Source organism: Lepeophtheirus salmonis, chromosome 14 (genome assembly GCF_016086655.4).
Source record: "Lepeophtheirus salmonis chromosome 14, UVic_Lsal_1.4, whole genome shotgun sequence".
Classification (NCBI taxonomy): domain Eukaryota; kingdom Metazoa; phylum Arthropoda; class Copepoda; order Siphonostomatoida; family Caligidae; genus Lepeophtheirus; species Lepeophtheirus salmonis.
Genome location: NC_052144.2, coordinates 27,083,501 through 27,108,655, shown reverse-complemented (window position 1 = coordinate 27,108,655; position 25,155 = coordinate 27,083,501). Strand labels below are relative to the sequence as shown.

The 25,155-nt window shown below is 29.7% G+C and overlaps 1 protein-coding gene across 5 annotated transcripts in view; it reads right to left on the bottom strand.

Moving 5' to 3' along the window:
• Positions 1-25,155, bottom strand: part of rsh (Rap GTPase activating protein radish) — a 223,403-nt gene that overhangs the window by 135,220 nt on the left and 63,028 nt on the right. The window lies entirely within an intron of this gene.

Sequence of the window (25,155 nt, the reverse complement as noted above, 5' to 3'; positions counted from 1 at the left end):
GACCTAGATAGTAGCTTTTTAGATAGACAAGTACAGTTGCACCATCTTACACCAATAATATTGAAGTAAAGAAATTTGGTTCTTTATGGAATTATTAGTTGAGTAAAATTCTTTTTAATTATACTTCATACTCAAGTCTATTTTTCAAAATAGGGTTAATAGATAATAATGCAATATAAGTATTTTAATTAGTTACGTGTAAAACATACATTTTTGAGTTGAATAAAATATGAACCTCCGGTATGTAAAATAAAAGAACCCAAAAAATTGCAACGGAACTGCGACAATATAAAAAATGTTTTCTAGGAGAGCAGCTCGATGTTTATTAGATTAGCTGTGGAAGATATTTGATACATGAATATAGGTCTTTATTCTAATATATATATTCCACAGCTGTAGTCTCTTTAAGGATGGGATTTGTCTAAGAGCTAGTGGATTAGGTGAGAACATGATATATGGTATTACTGAATGAGGAGCATTGTTAGTCTATTTATATAATTATTTTATTATGGATTTTTAAATCAATTAACAGCAAGGATAGGCAAGAATTCTTCTTTTATAACACCACAACTTATTTAAATAATTTACAATAAAGAGGATAGAACACACACATCCACCGTTTTTCGTTTTCTAAACGGTAAAATTAGTTTTTCTTCTTTAAGTATCTTCTAACTATAACATATATATAAGATCAGATTGTGACTACTTATATATTATTACAAAACATATACCTATATAGTACATCACAAGCTGCAAGCAACTTTAAGAGGAAGGAAATAAACAAAAATTATACTTTGTTTCCAAAAATGACTTACAATTATAGGTATGTCTTTAAGAAATCATCAGTATTAATATCCATCATTCATGAACTTAATCATTTTAAATACTTTAAACGATCCCTCCTCAAAAATTATAGAATTATGATTACGGCATTGAAACATAAAAAATCCCGTCAAAGTTGAAACTACAAAAACTCTAGCTATCTTTAGAATATCTAAAAACACATTTCTTATTGCTACAAAAAAAAATATCGAACTCAATTTTTCCACAATTATTTAATTAATACAGTTTTATAACTATTTACTACTCAAGTATCTATCAGATGGTTTAAAATGACGTCGTAGATTGCATATTAAAGTAATTGATAAGCCCAATTGGACACAGTGTAAAAGTTTTTGCGAACAAATTATGTTTTATTCTTCATATATATTAATTTCATTAATTTAACTCAAAGAGTTTCTAGGAAGTTAAATTTGCAACAATAAAATTAAATGCAAATTTAATCAAAAGGAAAGTAAAATAAATTAGCAATGAACCAAGTTCACATATTAAGTATGCTTTTATTATAATAAACATGAAATATGAAGAATATTAAACAAGATTAATTAAATCTACATACAAGTAACTTATGCAAAATTACTCTTGTTTAAAAAAAAAATGGCGTAGGTTTTTCCTTTCTCACTCCTTCTTTAAATCTCATTTTGTATATTTTTATTACATGTACCCATAGATTAAATACCTGTTTCATACCCCACAATACAACAGAATATTTAATCATGTAGATTGACATCACAGTTATAAGTTGTTCATCATGATATCACATTTTGTAATGAAGTAAATTAAGCTTTTTTAACCCTTTTTTCAAATCATATCGAGATTGCTTCCATGGAGTAAAAGTATAGTATAGAAATATAAAAATTAGCAATATAAAAGTATATTTATCCTCACCAATTGTCGCATATGATACTACAAACATCACTATACACATAGCATACTTTTCCTCCGATATATTTTATACATCTGAATTTATAATCTAAAATAATACAGATTTTTGTAGTCAAAAGATGATGGATTATTGTTAAATTGTTGTTATTACTGATTTAACGTTTTCAAAGTGCATTGGTGTCTAGAGCAAGCCTGGTCATTGACATCTTTCTAGCCATAAGGAAGAGTTTATAGTACATATAAACATATATGTTTTTACTCAGTGCAGTTTCATGGTATGCCATTATCAACATTTCAAATGTTTTGAAGGACTTCATTTTATTTTTTACACAAAATGTCATGCAAATTCTGTGATCTATGTTTTGTCAATAGTAAAAAATCTCTGAACGCATTAAATACTTATAACTATTATGCCTCTCATAAAAAACTAAAAATATAATTTAACTTCAGACAATAAATATAATTTTTTTTTTTCGAAGAGGCATCAACAGTGGACGTTTTTTTAACCTATATAAATTGTTCTGCAATACCATTTTTAGGTACGATATCTCGCTCGAAGCTTATAAAAAGCAACAATTATTTATTTCACCAACTTTTTTGGAACACTCTTATGGAAACAGTATTTTTTAAATTGCTTTTACCTCTAAAAACATAAAATGTTTTTAAAATTCGAAATTTCTGCTTTTGCCCTTCAATGTAATTTAAAATAAAATATTTTTGCCAATATATACATAATTTAATGTTATTTTTGGCCTTGAAAGATATAAATAAAAGACAAAAACATGAAGTATGAGAAAAAATTGGGAGTATATCTGTATATTTTTCTATATCGGAGAAAATGCTTTGTAAGTACAATTTAAAAAAAAAAAAACTTGACCTTTTTCTTTGAAACACTGAAAAAAATTTATTTTTGTTTACAAAGACAAAAATGCTAATTTGTCGTATACTGAAGACTTTGTAATATAGAATTTAAAAAATATCTTTCTATTTATAATTTTGATTGGTTGCTTGAAAACAGATTTTTGCGTATTTATTTAAATATCAAGTATTATTGTTCATATATGAAATGTTGCATCCCTGAAATTTTGTGCCTTAAAGGTTATTTGTATGTTTCTTGGGGTAAAATCCATCTAGGACATATCTTCTCAAACCAAGGGCAAGAATTTATTTTTTAGTGCTATATAAGAATTGATTGATAAAGTTTTGTAGCTATAAAAATTACTTATTTTATTTAATGCTATATAAAATTCGTCAGATGGAGTTGCACTGATTAAGTATAAGTAAATATTATCGTAATATAACAACTTCATTTAACCTAAATTGTCTTTGAAAAAATAGTGCGATAGTTATATTTCCCTCGGTCGGAGCGACCGTGAATCAATCCTACGCCCATTGAGTTCAAGAGAGTAATTTCTATCAAGCTCTTTGTCTATAGAGCTATGTCGCTTCAAAAATTAATTTACTTTTCCACATTGAAATATAAAAAAAGTTATATATAATTTAGTGAAATGAAAGGGTTATTCAATAGAATGTATAAAAATATCAATAAAATGATTGACAATTGATGAATATGTCGATTATTATCGGAAAATTAAATCATTTGATGAGATTTTAAGGTTATGTGCGTAGTATGGGAAGATTGGTAATGTTTTATTAATAACTTGTTTTTTGTTCTAGCCTTAAGAGAAACCAAATATAAAAACAAGGAATTTCTGAACATTGTTGTATAAAAGAGGTCTGGCAGTTACGAAAAAAGAAAATAATCTGAAAATAAACGTTATAAGATGACAATTTGAAGAATATTTCGGAGGAAAGCAAATAAGCTGTCATAGCGTTTTATTAGATCTTCTGCAAACAGCCGTGAGAGAAAGGAAATAAGCACAAATCTTACTCCTTATATAGCAACAACATATAGGCTTGAATGACTTCAATGTCGATGCTCAATTCTACTCTGAGTTAGTCCATCAAGGATTTACGCTAATAAATCCCAATTGGTCCAACAAAATTATTCTTAGTCTTTAGTGAGTTCATTCACTATTTAATAATTTATACTTTAATATTTCTTTCTCAATTATAAAATAATTATCATATTAGCTTTGAAATATATAAAATTCTGTTCAGATTGCTACTACAAAATTGCATCAGCTTTCTTGGACATATTTCATATATTTCTTGTTTCAACTTTGGAGGAAATGAATGAACCAATACATGTGAAAATTAACAGCAATGAAAGATGTGACCTTGATAGTTTAAAAGGTTATGTATTTCTTTTTATACTTAAGCTTTTTATCTTTTTTGTATACAAACATTTCTGGGTACATTTATTTTTGAAATATTGAGTCCTTCTCTTAAATGTATAATATATAAGTTATGAGTTAGCAAACGAAATGTATAATTGTTTGTGACGTAATTATCTGCTTGGAAAACTCAGAAAGAAATGTTTACAATTACTTCAAATATGATTATTAATTATTTGCTTCCTGCACTCTTACTCATCGCCAACCAAAGCTTTAAAACAAAGCGAAAAAAAATAATTTTATATTGTCAAAATGTCTTAACTACTAAAAAAATAATTACTAAAATCTTTATTATCTTGAAATATGCGATTTTGTTTTACATTCGCAGAATTTGCCTTGTTGGTTTCAAGGGAATATATGGATGCTCTATAGTTAAATCCCTCAGCAACTCTAGTAGAAGAAAGTATTTTCGTAGTCAACATATAAAATTGATAAAAACTTGGATTCTTGGACAGTCACTTCCCTTAAAAGACTTTCAGATAGACAAATAAAATATAAAGGATGAAAGATTGTGGATCTATCCGTCTCGAGTCCACGCCTTTAAATGTAATTTATAAATTAAATCTTCAGAATTATTTGTAAATCTTATTTGGGATCCACCCCTTTATGCTCATTATTTTCAAAGTCTTACTTATGAGCTATTAGTTGAAGAAATTAAGTCAGAGATAAGTTCCACTCAAGATAAAGATTTTTGGATCAATTTTTTGTTAAGGATAGAAAAATTTATCTTACTGTAAATGCGAATATATAATCTGCTTTAAGGATATATGTATATTTTAGTAGAGACTCCGTTGGAGGATGGGTTTGAAAACAAAGGAATTGATGCAAATTTCATTTGTAATCTTGATAGAGACATTAAGTTTTCATGAAACATAAATAATTAATTAAAATAAATAATTTCGGTTTAGTTGTTTAAAAAAAATCACTTGGGCTCTGCTTGAGTATTTAACTTATAGCTTTGGTTGTAACAATTTCAAAGCTGGATAGAGGAGGGTTAATTTCATAAAAACGGCGTCATATATTAATCCCAACATAATCCCACACTATTTCATTGCTATTATCCTCCAAAAATTGGAGGCCAATAGCTCCTCAATTTTGACATCTATCACTCAAAAGTCACTTATGAGTATTACTTAGTTACAATGGTAGATTTGTAATAAAGAAAATTTGAGAGTATTACATTACCCCGGTAAATATTCGGTACTCTATGCTTTATTCCAAAGTTCAATTACCTGTGTCCACTCGGTTGCAAAAAAAATACACAAAACTCATTCCTAGTAAAAACATTTCTTATTATTTAAAGTGATAACACCTTCTTCTAAAAATATTTTTTTTTATAAAAGTTGTTTTTCACATTGATACAATCTCATGGGAAATCATTTAACTTATTAATAATAAAAACATTCATTGTTTTTCATATTACTCAAAAAGAGCTTATTTCAAGAAAGTACACTCCATATTTAATCATGCTATGGAAAAAATCCATTACTTAAAATTCTTAAGAAAAAAGTTTTTTTTTTTTCAAATAAGTTGATTATAAATACATTTAAATCTTAATACTTACAAATTAAATAATAAATTAGTGTTGAGTAGTTGAAATTAATTTATATTTCGATATATTAAAGGATTAGTTACAAAACAAGACAGACCTAAGTTCCCTAGCGAATGGAAAAGTAAAGAAAAAAATACTTGAGCGAGATTGACGAACTTCTATTCGCGCACTCCAAGTATTTGGCGTCTCCAGTACCAACTTCCTCGCTGTCAGCATGTCCAAAAAATTGGAAAGAAATAATAACTATGTCAAAAAGGTAAAACCGGACACGGAAGAGTTAAAGAAAATAGCCCAGACCAAATCCATCATGGCCATTAGGCCCATTCAAGAGATATCTGGAATTTAAGCCAGACTATGCAGAGAAATAACAAAAAATAGCCTTGTGATGGTGACTTTTGACACCAAGAATGAATGAAACCCATCTCCTCCGTTGTAAGACTCTTTTGAGTTCCTATGATCTCTTTTTTGACACTTATGCCCTCCCCCTACAATCCTGATGCCAGCAACCTCGACTACACCTTTTGGGTGCATGTTGAAAGAAAGGCCTGCAGTATTCTTCATCCAAATACACAGGCCCTCAAATTTTCTTTCAGGCAGCACTACAACGCCATGACAAGGGACTACATGAACAGCGGGTACAAGGCCTTCTAACACTGCCATAATTACCGTTAATGGTGGTTACATTTATAATTAAAAGAGCTCAGACACACATATATTTATCGTATTAATTTTGTTGAAATTATATTGTCAATAAATAAATTATATCTTGTCAAGGTATACAATTCAAATTGTTCAGATTTTAATGTTCCACTCCTTTATGTGACAAAAATTAGGTGAGTGAGTAATTCATTTTAGTAATACTAATTAAAGTATAAATTATTATGTATTCAAAAAAAAAAAATCACGGTGCTCCATGAGGTGGATATACATAGTGGTTGATTGATGGTATTTATTGCGTGTTTAGCTTTGCATTTGCACACAATCGTGGCTCCGTGCGATGGCACGTTATTGTCGTGTAAATTCCACAACTTGTTATTCCATAATTAGGTACGCCTTAGTACGTCCAAATAGTAATCCTTATTGACCGTTTGTCCCTTAGGAGATAATTCATGATGCACCAAACCGCGGATATCAAAGGAAACAAAGAGCATCAATCGCCTTGATTTTTGAGCAACTTCGACTTTGACCTCCTTGAACACTTTGTACTACAAATATGCAAGAATTTTTGATAAAACTGATTCACCGAAAGCTTTTCTAACATTCTCAACGCGTCACCACATGAAATTTCGTTCGCAACACAAAATTTAAAGCAAACTCTTTTTTCAATAATTATTTTCTTTTTCAAAATCGTGAAGCACTAATGAGGTAGACTGCTTTATCGAGTTGTTGCAAGCAAACTAGTCTAGAGATCGTGCTCAAACTTGGCATTATAATGAAAGACAGTCTTGCCGACCCAGAAAAATAATGCCTTCAGCGCAGGCAACTTAAATTAACGATTCCTGGTACTTTTTTGATAGAATTTAACCGCATAACTATGTATATGTAGTAATGTTTGCGTTTTACAGATTTTTGTATGTGTCGTCAATGCTAAATGATTATTTTTCTGACGAAAAAGAGCCTCCAGAAGAATGTGGTGTTTTCTGGAGAGAAGCGGAAATTTCTACCGAAGCACCTATTAGTGAAGTGTAACCACCCATGGTCAGTTAAAGAATATAAAAAGTGTCCCACACTGTGTTAAGAGAAGAGCTCTAATATTTGAATTTCCATTTATCGCTTATTATTGAAAGTACCCCATAGTTGGATTATAAAAGATTAAAACACTGTGAAGACAAAGTAGAATTCCAAAAATCATTTCCTCTAAAACATTTTATAATCTATTCCACCAAAAGAGATATCAGAAAGGATTTAATATCTGTTGCTTCAAATCTGCTCAGGTTTTTGGGAGTAATGGTTCTTTTTTTCGAAATATTGATGTTGCGTTGAAGTTATAAAAACTTCATGTAAAAAGAGTCTCTTCTATACATGGTACATCAATAATTTGTATGTCATTTCTTATTAGAAATTATTATTTTAGAGGAAAACGATTTTTTAGGCTTTTGGGAATCATTGTTTACACATCTAAAGTGGCTAAGTTTTAAATATTGCTCTATTTGGACTTAGATTGATTATTTTTAGGTGCAAAGGATTTTATAAAAGAAAAAAATGAAATTTAGTAACCCCAAAGACCCTGCCTAACCTCTCAAAATTTAGAATATGGCTCAAAATTTATATTTCTTCAAATTGAAGCAAACTTAATATTTTTGGACTATATCGTCCCATGGGCCAATATTGAGATTAAGCATTTTAAATTTGTTTCCAAAAATACTATATTAACATTCTTTAATATATAATTTAGGGATTTTTGACCTTATATAATACAAAAAGTAATAATTTTTATAGACTTTGTTTATAATTAGTTTCATGACGTTTTTTTGAAAAAATGATATTTTTTCTGAAAAACGTTATATTTCATTTTTCAAAAGGCAAGTCTTAAAAGGCTGCTTAAATACTCCATGGCACATAACGGTCTGGATGGTTGTCCAAACATTTAGAAATAAACAATCTTAAGAAATAGTCTTATATATGTCAATATACAAATCTATGTACTTTGAATAAAAATATTTCTTTTTCGAGAATTTAGTTTTGTATATATGTACTTAGCAAATATTCTGAGTCTCAAAAACTAAGTCAAAGAGTTGTATATTTACATAAAAATAGGATGTGATATTGTTTTTTTCTGATTTTCACAACTTTCTCCTCTACTTTTATTTTGATAAAGTTTCTCAATATAAAATGACTTGCTAACTTTATTCTTCTATTGTTAGGTATACAAATGGATATCCATACATTTTGTTAGGAATATATACATTATTTTATATAAAGAGATGTAAATCATAGGAATTTTTAGAGTGTTTTTTTATTGTTAGCCGCATAAACAGTTTCTTTTTTTCTAAAGCTATTATTATTTTTGTTTGGTTCTTGCAGAGGGAGATCTAAGTATCAAGCTGGTATTCAGATAAATGGCAGAAAGTAGTACTTAAGAGTTGTTGGGGAGTGATGTATAAGGAATATGTTTATTACAATCTACAAACCCCATCATCAACTATTTTTCTCAAAATTAAAAGGTTCGGTGATTTAAACAGTCTCTTGTTTGGTGTAAAGAAAATTTAACGAAATTTTTTTTGTACTTCCAAACAAGGCACATTTTAAATCACATAACCTCTTCATTTTGGTAGGTGCTTGGTATGTTCCAAGTAGTCATTGAATAAAATTCCATCCGAATCCCAAAATACAGAGGCCATGACCCTCACAGCCAATATTTGAGTCTTTAGACGGTTTCTCCGTCTGCACACCACTCAGCAGACTGCCGTTTTGATTCTGGAGTGATGTGGAGAATCCATGTTTCATCCATTGTGATGCAAAAACTCTTTCTTATTTCGTGTGAACATCTCCAAACAGCTCTTTGAATCATGTTCTCGTTGTTACTTTTGCTCTGACGTGCCACACCCATATGAAAAAAACACTTTTTCATACCCAAATGTTCGTGTATGATGGTGTAAACACTACCTTTTGATAACTTCAGAGTGTCAGCTATCTCTTTCTACTTCACTTTGCGATTGTACATTGTGATTTTCAGAGTTTTTCAATGCTTTCCGGAGTAACACCTCATTTGGCCGACCAGGGCGTTCAACATCATTGGTGTGCGTACAACAACATTTGTAATCGGTAAAACCATCGCTTGAGGATTGTTTTCGATGGGGCAGAGTCTGGATAACATTTTTCAAGCCAAGCTTGGGATTGAACGGTGTTTTTTCCCATCAAAAAACAATGATAAATCAACAAACGAAATGGCTTTGAATCCATCGTTTTTTAAGAATCACAAAAGTAGTGTCACATAAACCGCTGTAACTCGATAAATAATAAATCAAACGTCATCCAATTTTGATAGTAACCTTTTGAATATTTGTAATTCCGAAAAAAAATAAAAAATTTTTTTTGTTAGTGGCGCCATCTGGTAGTCAGGTCTGGTACTTATTGACTGATGTGTTAAGTATGTCATTTATTCTTCTTTTACGTTGTTCGCTCCTTTCATTCAGCTGACATGCAGTTCCTCTAGTTCTTTGTTTATCTTTTTTGGTGTACAAGCATGATAAATGTGACAACCCACTCGATGTGATTTTTGGACATCCGTGTAATTTTTGTCTATGAATCACTGAGGAAAGGTTTGTGTTCATTTCCTACATCTCATAGCTGCTTGTGGCTAATCTAATGACATTCTCGAGTACAAAAATTGTAAAGGGTATGTCTATACCTTTAGATATCCTTTTTAACAAAGAATACAAAGCAAAAAAATAAGACAATTTGCAAGTAAGAAAAAATAAAGTTCCAGTATACCAAATATGAATAGGTTTCACCCATATGGTTTGTTTTGAAATTTTTCCTATTTCCTATTATTCTGAGCCTATCATGAAAAGAATAAAAACATAATTTATATCTTTTTATGCCCAATCTATTTATAATTAAAATATAATACAAACTATAAATTTTATTCTACTTTTTTCATATTTAGAGAAGAAAAAAATATCCTTATCTAACGTTTCTATGAAAAAGAATTAAATGACAGTTATATCAGGAATTTGTAAGCATATTAGTCTTTTTATAAAAATGGGATATCATTTTAGAGACTCACTGGGCTTTCTATTTTTTGTTTTTTTGGTTTTTTATATCTTTGTTGAATACTGAACGTACTTTTTTCCTTGTCTATTCTAATTTTAAGTCAGTATTAACATATATTTTAATATATACGAGTATTTAAAATTTAAAGAAGTTGTTATGTATTTAATTAAAAATTTAAAAAAATATATATTTAACTTTCTTAAATAATAATACCAAATTATTAGTAATTAATTTTATGTAAAATTTTTATTATAATGAGTTAACAACTTTTACTGCAACAATAATGAAAGCCAAAAAAAAAAAATGGTGTACGCATCTAAAACTGAACACTCCTTTAAGTTTTACGCCATGCACATATTCGTGATTTTATTGAGTTGAATCCGGATTATACTTCGAGGCAAGGGGCTTGACTAGTTATAAACAAAACACCAGCAAAATCTAAATAGCAACGGTGAAACAACAGCCGATAATATAGAGAGACGTCGAGTCGCAATTTTGGAACTTTCCGCGCGGGGAAAAACTCCCATTAGAATTGTCTTGGTTCTGAACTCCAGCCGCACCACCGTTTACAGCCTGGTAGCCAAAGGTACTCCTGAGGCGACCACAAGATCTAAGTCAAGGCCTCGAAAGTCGGACGAAATGGTTGCTGCCGTGAAAAAGTCTGTCGAGGCCAAGAGAGGCAAGGTCACCGTCTGCGGCCTCTCCAGGGAGTTCAACGTCAGCAGAAGGACCATAGACTGGCTAGTTAAGAAAGATCTTGGCCTTAAGGTCTAAAAGAGAATCCCTCGTCAAGCCCTCAAGCCTGTAGACAAGGAAAAACGACTTGCAAGGTCGAAGTTCTTCTCAACATGCTTAAGAAAAAGGCCTCACTTGCTTGATTGTTCGCTGCTTGACTTCGCAGTGTTTGGGCGTTTAAACGGGATGCTGTCGGGAGTCCAATACAAGTCCAAGGAACAGATGAAGTCTGCCCTCAAGAATGCCTGATCCAACCTCAACCAGAGATTCATCGCCAAGTTATGCAGCAAGTTCCAGTCCCGGCTGGAGTTGGTAGTTGAGAACATGGGTGGCAATATTGAATAGATTGAATGTGTCTAAGACTCTCATCTTTCATGCTAAATAAATTAATTCATCTACCACTTTAAAAATTACAGAATTATTTAACTATTTTTAAAAATTTCAGAGTGTTTAGAATTAGACGCGCACATATGTATAATAAAAATCCATATTAATTATTTATTTCATACATGTCAATATTCCATTTACATATTTGAGTTAATTATAAGATTTGTTTTCATATTTAGTAGAATAGTTGAAAACCCTAAGAATTTTAGTTATATTTTAAAACTTTTATTTTATTGTCCCCAATATGACTATTGAAAGCAAAACTATCAATTTCTCATTCTTTTATTGTGACACTCAAATTTGGCTAACTTAAAGTTTAATTTCAATTTAATTTAGTTAACTTGGTCATTTAATATCGCCACCTTCAGCATCAATCATAGGATTTGCACGTCGCTGGAAGGCCTTGGATAAGTTGATGACAAACACCTCCGACAATTTGTCTCAAGGAGCCACTATGGCACCTTTCAGTGAGACAGTATTTGTGCGTAGAGTTTTGTTGGTTTCTTTTTCCAAAGTGTCCACACAGCAAAGTCTAGAGTGTTCATTTATGGTGAGGGAGGAGGCCACATCTCTTTGCCTCTTTAGCTCTCGATCCTCCTGTCCTTCATGACGTCTATCAGAAGGTAGCGTAGGGTCCGAGTATATATGAACAATCCCTAATCGCTTTCCACGACCCTCTGATGGCTCCAACAGTTATGGATAAGTTTTTTTAAAACTACCATTTATTTCTGTACAACTTTAACAAACTAACAAAGATAACCTAAAGAACAGTCAATAATCTTTAATAAATACGTGATAATAGAAAAATCATTTAAAAACAACCAAATAAAAATTAGAAGCTTAATATATATATTTTGTTAAACAAGGAGTAACAATCTAATATAGTCTTTAACAATGTTTTCCAATGGAACATTTGCGTCGTCATTAATTGCTTTAGAAAAATAGAACTGGCAAGAAAGTGCAAAAATTTCCGAATGGAACTGTGGAATTTTTTTTTATGGATCTGGGCGATTGAATGTACGGTACTCCAATAATAAACTATAGAAGAACCTTTCAACGATCAACAATATAGTTGTTGATGATTTCGAAGAGCTCTATTGTTGCAGAGAATGCAAAAATTCAGTAACTTGCACTAAAAATACACTTAACAATATTCCCGAATCAGTATCTACCACAGAAAGACATATTTCTGACGCACAAATAGTATTTTCTATCCAAAACTGTGGCAAGAAAGGAAATATCTCCAGAACCGTCTAGGATTATCTTTGAATTATACAAAATCTTTGCTCAAGAACTTGCGCCTATTTTAAAAGAGTTATTCGAATATATTATTATGGAAGGCGTATTTCTGACATATATCAACGATGGATTACTCATAACTTTTCCAAAAAAGAACAAGGATACAAGATTTGTTAGTAACCTTAGACCAATAACTTTTCATAATACTCTGTACAAAATTTTCTCATATGTCATTACTAAACGACTAAAGGAGATACTGCCTGACATATTAGATACCTCTCAACGGGGGTTCGTTACAGTGGAAAAAATTGAAAATATAATTGTTCATCTTCAAATGGTCTTGCTAAATGATGAGAAGACTTCTATTTTAGATCTTGATTTTAAAAAGGCATTCGACACCATTTCTCATCGCCATGTTAAAGAAACATTGAAATCAAAATATTTTGGAGATATTATAGTACGGTCAATTTTAACGTTGGCAGTGGACGTTAGAAGGGAGACCTCGTTGCAGCGATTCTCTTTATTATTGCAGTAGATCCCTTTTTTAGGACTATAAGCAGTCACAGACTAAGACATAAGACCAGAGTACGTTGAAGAGAATCAAAATATGCCTATCCTGATGATACTGCAGCCATCATTAATGCTGGAAGAGTCTTCACCATTGCCGTAATTATAGAAATGTTTAGGAACTTGTCTTGGATTGAAAACTCTCGGGTCTGGAAATCAATAAATATAAGACAGAAATTGTCTCGAAAAACAGTGCTATTTTGGAAACTTTTTGTCATTTGGTGAAAACTGACATCAGTGTTTTAGGAGTAACAATTGGTAACGGGGCTTCTTCAATCAACAAAGTAACTATTAAAAAAGATATACTTCCACACCACAAGTATATAACGTCTAGGCTTTCATTGAGGGGAAGGTATAGACAAGTAGAATAGATATATAATGTCTAAGTCATTCATATTATCAAAGTAACAGGTTTTGACGAAATGGTATGCTAAAAAGTTGATGGTTACATGAAATCCTTTTTAGATCTGGAGAAAAAGAGAAATATTTCTTGCAAACGAATATATAACTCAAAGGGACTTGAAGGATTGGGGATTTTAGAGGTTTTTGGAGGGCACTTCAGGCGGAATGGATTTTGAAATGTATAAAAGAACAAAACTTGTGGAACATTTCAGTACATCTCGAGGTCTTAGGATAGGATAATGCTAAAGATGGTATACAACCAATCATACAGCATCTTATCATTCACGAATTATTAAGTTCCCTTCTTTGTGATGTTCAATAGACCATCCAGAAGCTGTTATCGCTGGGTCAAAATATACCTCTGAGAGGCTCAACATTACCGATTCCTAATTCTTTGCAAAACATTCCAAATGTTAACACCGTAGGGGATCTTAGAAAATGTAACGGGCTTTTGGCTAAGATACAGCATAAAAAAATCATTTTTGACATGAAGATGAACCCCAATAAATTACATCTGAAAAAAGAATGTACATTTAGAAATGCTCTTTCCTTTTTGAGAGTATCAGATCTGAGGTCATTGCGGAAAAGGTCTGAAATCAAATTAATCGAGAGTGTTGGGAGACGAAGAGGTCTGAATATGATTGGAAAGAAAATTTGTCGAGGCTTTACGAACCCCATTTTGTCTCCAGCTGAAAAGTAGTTTAGTTACAGAGTCTGTAAAGGTAGACTTGAGGTGTCTTCTATTATGATACCAGAGGAGTGGAGTTTTTTCTGTACGGTAGATGAGGAAATTACATTTCACATTTATATGACTGCAAAGCTCTCCGGGCAGCTTTTATTGTCGTTGCAAAGAGGTGGAATAATCTTTTGGAGGAAAAGTTCTGAGGACGACTTTTTCGATTTGACGTCCCTTAAAAAGATCCTACATCATGCAATTATAACGAAAGTACAATAGTACCATTATTCACTTAAAAAAGTCATGGAGAAGTTATTGGTTGGGTGATTCGTCGATTTGGCGTGGTCCTCCTTGATCTTCTTCTCCAAGCTAGCAGGAACTCCAGATCTCTCTTTAAATAGTTCCATGCACTTCCTCCTTTGCTGGAGAGATCTTCATCATTTTTCATCTTGGCCGCCCTGAAAACCAGGCTCCTGGATCACTGCACAATGTCCATAATTCTCGCCGCCTCAACTTCAGAATCTTGAAGATCTGAGATGCTATCCTTCCCAGTATTTTTCTCAGTCATAATGACGAAATGTTTGTTATAGCCATAAAGGATGGCTGAACCAGAATGGTTCACAATAATCACAAAAACATTTCTTGGAAAATTAACATTAATTACATGTACACGTTTTGCTACTTAATTCTATATTGTTAGACGTCTATTTATTGCAATTTTTCCTCGATTAGTAACATTTAATACAATAAATTTATGATTAAAATAAAAGAACTGTATCTTAATGTGAAAACAATTAAACCTATATTTCTTCTTAACATTTCTCAGTCAGCCTTTCAATTAATTCAAACAGAATTGTAAAAGTTATTGTTTTACCCAAAAAAATAACCCAAGGATTACATTGACATAGAACGGATGTCTTTTGAATTGGAAAGTTTGATGTGATTAGAATATTAACTATATCTAACCAAACGAATTTCAGAAATGTTTTAAATAATTTCTTAAACAAACTAATGTGAATATTACTAAATACAATTGCAAAGTTCCATGATATTGATGTCATTCGAAGTTGAAATTATCATGAAATGACAACTTTGAAAGATTCTTTATCTTGCGCATTTAAAGTTGAATACAAATCAACTGGAACCAATAATTCATTGAAATCATGATCCAAATTTTACATTGAATGATTTAATTCCTATGGTAAATATAAATTCTTTTAGAAGAGAAGCATGTGTGTAAATTCTGACCGCCAATTTATGTACACTGGGGTAATTCATATTTTTTATTTAGCAAATGAAACCCCTTAAGTACGAGGAATAATTGTTTGAAATCTCATAAATGATATCTTTTTTTGAACATATCAAAAACTTCCACCCATTTTTGAAGATTTTAAATTATTTTTTCATATAATATGTAATAGTTGCAATGGCAGCAATATCTTGAAATAAAGTAATTTACTCAGAAATTTAATATACACCAAATAAACAGCGTTAGTCTTAAATGGAAGTTATTGTATGATTTTTAATAAACTAGTAAAGATAGAATATATAAAAATATAGTTATTTTTTTGTAGAAACGATAAAAAATTTATTAAATTTATTATTGAAGAAATATGTCCAATTCGTCAATTTGGAAAAAAAAAAAATCTTCTTTTTCGAAGTCAAAAAGAGCTCTTAATATTCCAATGGTTGATCAACTTTTAAATCTTGATCAGACGCCTACAAATTGTTAAACTATTGGAAAATATATTTATCTATTTAGCAGTGAAAAACGATACAGAATGGCATCAAAATTATAATTAAAAATTCAGAATTTCTTTGGAAATGAATTCTTGATTTCCCTCTCTCTAAAGCTCTTATTTAAAAAAAGAACCTCAATTTGAAAAAAAAATAGGTATAATACTAGACTCAGCTTAAGAGTTGAGACAATTTCGGTTATTCTATAGTCAAAGAAACATCTTTAAAATCAATACACCTACCCAAACCAAAAATCCAAACTCAGTATTTACAACTAACTGTCTTTGAGCCTGGCGATGATTATTTGACTACGTCCAAATCAATTTATCTTCATCTCCGCAATACAAAATACATAAAGGAAGAGCAAAACCATAACAGAAAGTTTATTGACGCGCAGTAACAATATTTCTACCTAAAAGACGCATCATGTTTTTGCAACTATATTCGAACGAGATCAAATGTATCCCCACGAGTGATAAGAGAATCCCAGAAAATAAAAATCATGGTTTTGTTCAAAAATTATAGAGTGGAGTTTATTATTGAATTCATTTTGATGGTAAAAGACTATGAGGAAAAAGATATCATGTAATGTTAAGATACGCTATTTTGGAAATCAATCTTGTGTTCTTAAAATGTGAAAATAGCCTTGCCAAGGGCATATGTAATTAATTGCATTAATTAATTGAAAATTAAGATGCCTGAGAAAATATTCGCATGATAATCTATAACACTATAGTAGTAAATACTGGGTATATAAATGTGATACATGACATTTTCATATATAAAGACTTTGATACACCACAATATATTGGATGTCAACACCAAATATTTTTAAAACATAGAATGACGAGCCATCCACCAGACATGAATTGAGCTACTTATTTATTCAAAATACACCATTGCACTACGAGTCCCTTCTAAGAGATTATAACCAACTAACAATGTATGAAGCTAACTAACAGAAGTAAAAACCCAGGATGGCGAAATGATTTCAACTACTTATATGAACTATTCTAGGCTCACCATCAATATGCAAGTATTTCTCATTGGCCTCAAATCAAGTGGAAGATGTTTTCGAATTTATGTCCAACACGATGGAATTCACGTGCAATATATAGACTTAGTATGTTGTTTTTAAACACGAAGTTACAATAAATCAAAATATATGAAATTGTTGACCTCATATATATATACATATTGTTGACCGATATTTCTTCAAGATAAAGCAATTAATAGCCTGAAAACCCATTGAAAATGTGAACAATACGCTCAGATTGAACCAAAATCCAGAAAACTCTGTGAAACTTATAAAGGAGATATATATTGAAGTTTAAAAATAGAAAAATGTTAAAATTTGATGCTCATAGAAAAAAATATATTTAAATAATGTAAATTTTGCTACTTGAAATCAATTATTTAAAAATTTATAAATAATAAAAATAACGCTATATTTTCGTGTATATTTTAGTAAATATTTGAAATGAAAGATTTATCCAATTCCTTTGCTTTACCGGAAGGGGGATTTTTTCATTTTTTTCAGAAATGCTACTAATATTCTTCAACTACATGTAAAAGTTCCTAGTTTGTGAGTGGTTTACCATAAATAAAAGAATTGTCATTACCCTAATGTAGATTGTACACGTTTACTCATAATCAATCTGGATACCATCAGGGAAATGAATTTAAACATAGCTACATCAATCCTAAAGAAATCTCCAAATTATACATTAAGAATATTAAAAAAACCTCATTATGATATTTTTGATACCCTTCAGCAATATTGAATTATTTTTCTATAAAAAATATTAATGATTTGTTCTTTTTCTTTGTAAGAATTGATCAACTATGTGTACATTTAATTTTGATACTCAACATAACAGTAATTTTGATTACTTCAGCAACTTGCAATAAATTTTAAGATTAAGCTTTGATACTTATTTGATTCTATTTGGAAGTCATTACAGTGTTTTTGATCGTTTAAGTATACGTTGTGGCTGGTTCGGGTATAACTTGTTTTTCTTTATTATGGAAATCAGAATTATATTCTTCTGTATTACTTGAGAAAAGGAAGCTTTACTGAAATTTTTGATACACAGCAACATAACCTCTGAACAAATATAGAATGTTTAAAAAAAATCACTTTTGAATGGCTAAAGAGATCATAAAAACTCCCTCCGAAGACTTAAACTTTAGAAACATAACTTTGTCACCAAAATACAATAAAGTATCAAATTAATAGATCACCCTAAAAATGGAACATCCTAAGAAAATCCTTAAATACTACATTTACGAGAAGTTATATTTTTATGTCGCCTTTTACCATTAATATGACTTTGAACCCATATTTAATTAATTCAAAATATTATAGATGTATTGATTCACGTATGAAGGGGCCATAAAGATCGTAACATTTGCAATTTTTTCTTATTACTTTGAAAATAGGGTTAAAAACAAGAACGCAGAAGAAACAGCTGTAGAAAAGCGTTTGGCAAAGATCATCAAATAGTCATTTAACATCACCTTTGTATATTTTCTTTTGCAAACTCAAATCTTCCAAAGTTGTAAGTAAAATTTGTCAATCGCCTCAAACAGGTTTGATTATTATTAAATTCAATATCGAATTGTTGACAAAAAAGTTAAAATTTATTTTTATTATAATATTGGTTTTTTTCTTCAAATTGTGACATCCAGCAAATAGTGACATCATATTTATTATCCTATAAAAGGAATAGATTTGTCTTTTTCTAATAAAAATAATAAATATTGTTTAAGATAAAGTATTTAATTTTAATTAAAAAAATTAGACAATCAAAATTCTTATAATTATTCATCAATTATAGAAAAATGAAATGATATTCTATATGAAGCTCATGTCGGAGCTGAAAAAATGTCTCATATTTTATTAAATGAAGAATGTAGACTTTAAATAAAATTCCTGAGTATCTCATACCCTCCCATAAATTAGAATATATATATGACCAAAATAAGTCAATAAAACATCGATGAGTTTATAAGAATTATATCAAACAGTAGATTAAGAAAGTTTCATTTTCTTTTTTTTTGTCAAGATTGTTTATATGTTAACGCACTACCTATATACAAATAAAATGTAAAATAAAAGAAACAATATATAACACATGACTTAGTAATGGGTTTTTTCTATTTTTTTTTTTTTTTAAAAGGGCCTTGAAATAATTTAAAAGTGTTATTGACTATTTTAATTATTAAAAATCTGTAAAACTATATAAGCAAATTTATTTTATGACGTCACAGCTTGGATAAAACGTTAGCATTAAGGATTTATAAAGTTGAACAAGGGTTAATTTGAGTTGAACATATTATTTAAAGTATCTATATATACATAAAGTTGTATGCAATATGACCTATAACGCGTGCAAGATTCATTTCCAATTTGTCCATTAGAAATTTTATTTTGATTCTCCATAGATGATATCTTTTTTCTTATATTCTTGAGGAGAAAAAATCCATATATAAATTTTTTACTTGAGTCTGTGCTCATGAATAACGGAAAGTAACAATTGGAGTTATAAGTAGTGATATTAATCTTGTATAGGTATTCTTTAGGAAGGCCGTTGTTTTTTTTTAAATTGGTAATCTGAAGAATAAATTTTCTCTTCCTGAGCTGTTGTCATTAATATTTAACTCTGGAGCTGTAAACTTCCTTATGAACTTTATTCGATTTTATCCAAAAACTGATTGAACATTCGTGTGTGCTCATGAAGGAGCTTGAGGAGTTGTTACAGAGTTGTAATTGTAGATCCTTATTTGACTCAGAGTAGAATTGAAGACCGACATCGGAGTTGTTTTGATCTATATCATTTAAAAGTATAAAAAGAGGGAATCCGAAGCTGAGACAAGTTACGTGTAAATACCGCATTTTAGGTATGAAATGACAAAATGACAATTATTGGACACCGATTTAGTACTAACTTTATTTATTAAAAGAATACTACAGTTAATCGTGTCTTCAAAATAGGTGTTACATAATTTAACTGTTTTTAGATTAGGGTTAAAAATAGAAGCGGTATAAGGTCGGATTAATCATTTAATACTAGAACCCTCTAAGCAAATGCTCAAGCGCACCTACAGCAAAAGGGCAGACTAGCTGAGATTTCCTACTTTAGCTTCTGGCTCGTGAGAAATACATAAGTACCCCCCAATGACCAAGAAGTGTAGTTCTCTTGACAGTAACAAAGTTTACGAATTTTTTTTGAAAGAATATGTATCTCTGTACAATTTCCCCTCAGTTGGAATAGAACCCCAACTGTTACATGAGTAGAAAAAAGTACTCCCTTGGACAACCAAAGATTAAGCCCCTTCATTTAGATATCAACTTTTTTCAAGCACTCAAGAGATGATTATTTTCTTCCAAATCTGTAAAAACTTCAGCTATTTCAAGAGCTAGTTTATTTAATAACTGACAAATTTATCAATTTGAACACATTGACTCTGTTTCATCATCAGATGAACTCAAATTGAAACTAAAAAAATATGAAATTTGCAGAAGATATTCTTTCTAGTTTTTTATAAGGACTATGCTCTGTTTTTCATCAATGAGTCTTGAATGAAAATTCCCTCTATAACTCCTAGTCTTTAAATATATAGATATGTCTTTTTCTGCGCTGTGTCATTTAAAAATATATATATATAAAAGCCCCACTATATGTTATGAAATCTCAAATGTTTTTATCTATAAGTGATTTTCTCAGCGGGATGGCTTTTCTATATAATAATTCAGAAGGAAAACTATCTTCAGCCGTGGTGATATATTTTCGTAACGTTTACATTGAAGATTTTCTATGTAAAGAAAAAATATGAATAATTGGGTTTGTAAACCATCAAATAGAACTTATTCAAAAATCTAAATTTTGAAGGATATATTCCTCAAGTTTTATTTGTAATTGGGAGTTTATGTACGAACTGCTTTCCCAATTTATATAGGTGTATACAAAAGAATTCACTTTAGACAATACATCAATAACATATCTTAAATTATTAATGCCAATATTGGGGAAAATAAAGAGAATGTAACATACCTTCAGGCAAGGTACCGAGAATTAAATGAATGTGAAAAAACTGTACGCCTTATACTTGATGACATGTATAAAGAAAAAAGGATTGAATATCACGGAGGTAATATTTTAAGACGAAAAAATGGAATAACGACCAAAACTATGATAACAACCATATTGCGTCGTATCTTATGAGGACGGGGTCTCATTGACTCCCGTGTAGAATTTAAAAGAAGAAGGTCTGATAGATATGATCAATTACGTTTTGCCAATTTTGTTCTTGGAGTTAATAGAAGTTTGTATTCATCTCTGTGTGGTGGTTTACTTTAAGTGCCAATACCTCATCTTTTAGATATTGACAATCTTTGTTTTTACTCTTCAATCCATTTCATAATTTTAAAAATATATTTAATATTTTTTTCAAAAGAAAAATATTTGATTACCCCAATATTGATGATGCATTTATTGGACAACCCCCGTTTGAACATATTGTTGAACTTCACAAAATAGAAAGTAGAAAATTGGCCAAATATACTCACAAACTAAAGGAAAATTAAATTAGTTCATCTTATATAGAAAAACTATAGTATCATAATCTCCTTCAGTATTTCATCGATCTAATATTGAAAGGCTAAAATTTTGTACTAATTTTTGACATATTCACTTTAAGAATATCATTCCCCTTCTAAGGAACATTTTGTAAATATTAAGAAATAATCAATCTTAAGACTCTATTTTTGGGGCAAATGAATCGAAATTTGCATTAGTTTCTATCATCTTTCAAAATATAATTAAAATTATTGAACATATTTATGAAATTGGTTAAATAAGACATGAATTATTATAGAGATGGATGAGCAAAAATTTTAAAAGTCAAGAATACCTCAGAGTTCTACATAAAAATATTGATTAATGAAATAAAGAAACAGTTGTATTTATGATTTTTTTTTTTAAGTGAGCTCAAAGTCTTACATTGGAAAACTTTGTAATTAAAAAAGATAATAAAAATAAAACCGAGCCTGTTGCCATAATGTGTAGCGGCACTTAAAATAAATCCCCCTTATAATTAGGTCTTGCTACCATAAGTATCTGAATAAATCTTCTCAATTTATTTTACAATAATAGTATTTTTTTAAAATCTAAATCCCATCCACTTGCATAGTTCCATTTTGTGAACATAGAAAAGTTGCTAAAAAAGATGTTAAAGGCTTCTGTTTATCGTTTTCTAGCAAAAATGACTTTTTTTTTTTTTGAAAAATACAGATCCATCATATCTCGAAATAATATGCTTTGTAAGTTCATTTTAACATTGCTCTTAATTTTTTATATAATTACACTCCAATATAGAATCGAATAAGATTCAAAAGACTAAACTTACTTGAAAAAAAAAGTTAAAAAAAAAAATAATTAAGAGATATAACAATTGTAATAAATTTGTATTTAGTTTCATCAATAAGCTTTTAACTTGGAAAATCTTATTTTTTTGAGCTGAAGAACTGTAAGGAAAACAACAAATAATCTTGATTAAATATCTACATTTTTTAAAGAGTATTTTAATATTTCCTTTTTATCGGAACAGAAGAATATAATGGATTTGGATTGCGTTCCAAAAGGAGGTTGAGTTATTTGGCTGAAAAATGAAGTTAATAATTAAAAATTATGTAAAAATAATTCAACTTACTGAACATATTAAAAGCAGTAATTACGTCTTTTCAATAATAATTGTAAAAATTCAAACATAAAATGTCTTTATTACCTATACATTTACTATAAAACAAAACAAACAGGAAGTTTCAAATACGTATTTTAGCAATTAAAAATGGTATTATCAAAGTATAGAGAAAAGAATTAGAAGTTATTAAGTCTATTTTTGAAATCAATAAGTTAAAAAAAAATTAGACTATCCCTTTAAATAACATCTAGCTTATCAAAAACTGTAAATAATTTTCGTTAGATCTTCAATAATTGGATTCCATTTGATCAAAGTAGTTAATTTAAAATTCAAATTTGAGAGTTCCTATGAAGGAGGTTATTCACCTTCTTGTAATGAATTAAAGGGCTCATATTTTAAAGTCTTAAATCTTATTTCTTTTTGAAGCCAAAATATGAAAACAGTGTAAATGAAAATAAAATATTAAGTATTCAAATTATATTGATATCTTATATAAATTTGCACAAGAAATATTAAAAGACAAGATTTTTGTTTATAAAATAAAAGTTGAAGCTAACCACTATAGATCCAAATTCTTCCAGAATGATTTCAGTATCTTTTCTTTGGCAAAAAAAAAATCAACTCATATATTATGCATCCCCATATTTCCGTGCACTTAAGCTGAAAGTGATAACTCTTCCTCGAAAACCTCAGCGTGCGTGATTATAAACATATCGTAGATATATGTTGCAGTAACTGGAATATACTTTGGTCAATCCCTCGTATGATGTAAATTAGGAAAATTTGCGTCCTATTAATTTTATGGGCAGTCAGAAAGGTCATTCCAATTGATGAGGGATTAGTTTGGTGTTTTTTTATTTTCCTTTCCAGAAAGTCCTTCCCCAAGAAGAGGGATATTCAGTATCATCTACAACCATAAGTAAATACACTTGCTGTCTCGGAGAAAAAATTGACATTTTGAATCCCATATGACAACAATGAAGAAATTAGGACTATTGACGTGTTGTTGCTGTTCATAAATATACTTATTTCCTTTTTACGAGTCTCAAATATGTAATTAATGAGATTATCCGAAGTCCAAAGAATCACAACAGTAATAAACAAAAACTTTTGAATAACTAAAGGAAAAAGGTGAGCTTCAGAGGTTTTGTAGATAGTGATTCATGGATAAATGGTACTTGTCTACTAAAGGATCACATCCAGTGTTATATAATGAGACTTTTTTGTCTCTTAAACAAACATGTAAGGGTAAAACAGAATTTTATTTGTTGCAGGAAAATTGTTTTAAGTATGTCTTTCTTGAAAGAATGCCTTCAGATCCGCTCGAGAATTTTTTTTTGAAATTTCCAAAGCTTATGTTGCTCAAATAATTTTATGAACGTAAGAGATATTTTAAATGCAGAAAAACATATTTGACTCAGAATTTTATTAACCTTTTCGAAACGAAATTTCAATAACTTAAAACAAATCTTTCATGAGCATTCATAAAGGAAGAAGAATAAATATATAAATCTGAATTTGAATTGTCTGAGTTCTTAATGGACATAATCATAGATTGGAATATTAATATAATGATGGCAATTTGTTATGTTATACCAAAGCGTATAAGAAACAAGACAAATTGTAAAAGTTGTTGGGGAACTTATAGAAGCTAAAGAACATCAATAATTTATTAATCAAGTGAATATAAGAGGTCTAATTCCTCAAAGGGATTTACTTTAATATTCTGTGATATTTGTACATAAAGTTTTTAGTTTTGTAATGTCCAATTAAAAAATATCTTTATTAATATTAAAATCAGCCCATCCCCTAATTGTGTTTGATTTTTGCTTTAGTTATATTGTTTTAAATCAGCCTCGTCATTTAGATGTTACTAGCTTGGAAGGTTATTTGTTTTCTAAATATTTTCATTAAGTTATTTAAGCTATTTTTAATATTGGTATGAAAAAAAAACATTAGATTATAATAATCAAATACAAAAATCAAAGAAGAGGCCTGCGAAAGTGAAAAATCACAATTCTCATAAAATTGTAAAATTAAAATCACCAAACTTTAAAATGTCACCTAATTTAATAATAATGTCATAATTACAAATTAATTTTTTAATCTTTTTTTACTTGTTTATAAGAGAAAAGTTATGATCTTTACAAATTATTTAAATTCAATATATTTCACTTTTTAACCCTTTTGTATCGGGCACAATTGAGCCTTTGATTGCAAGTTCCTATTATTATATGGATTAATACCTTGTCGATTTATAGATTTCACCCAGGGCTATACTTTGGCGTTTGACAATTGCTCAAAATTTTGTGAAGCTCATGGAAATTTTTTAACAATCATGCTAAAAAAGGTTTTAGTAAAATTATTTGCTAATTTTACTAGGTACCAATATTTTTGAACCACAAAAAAAGACACCA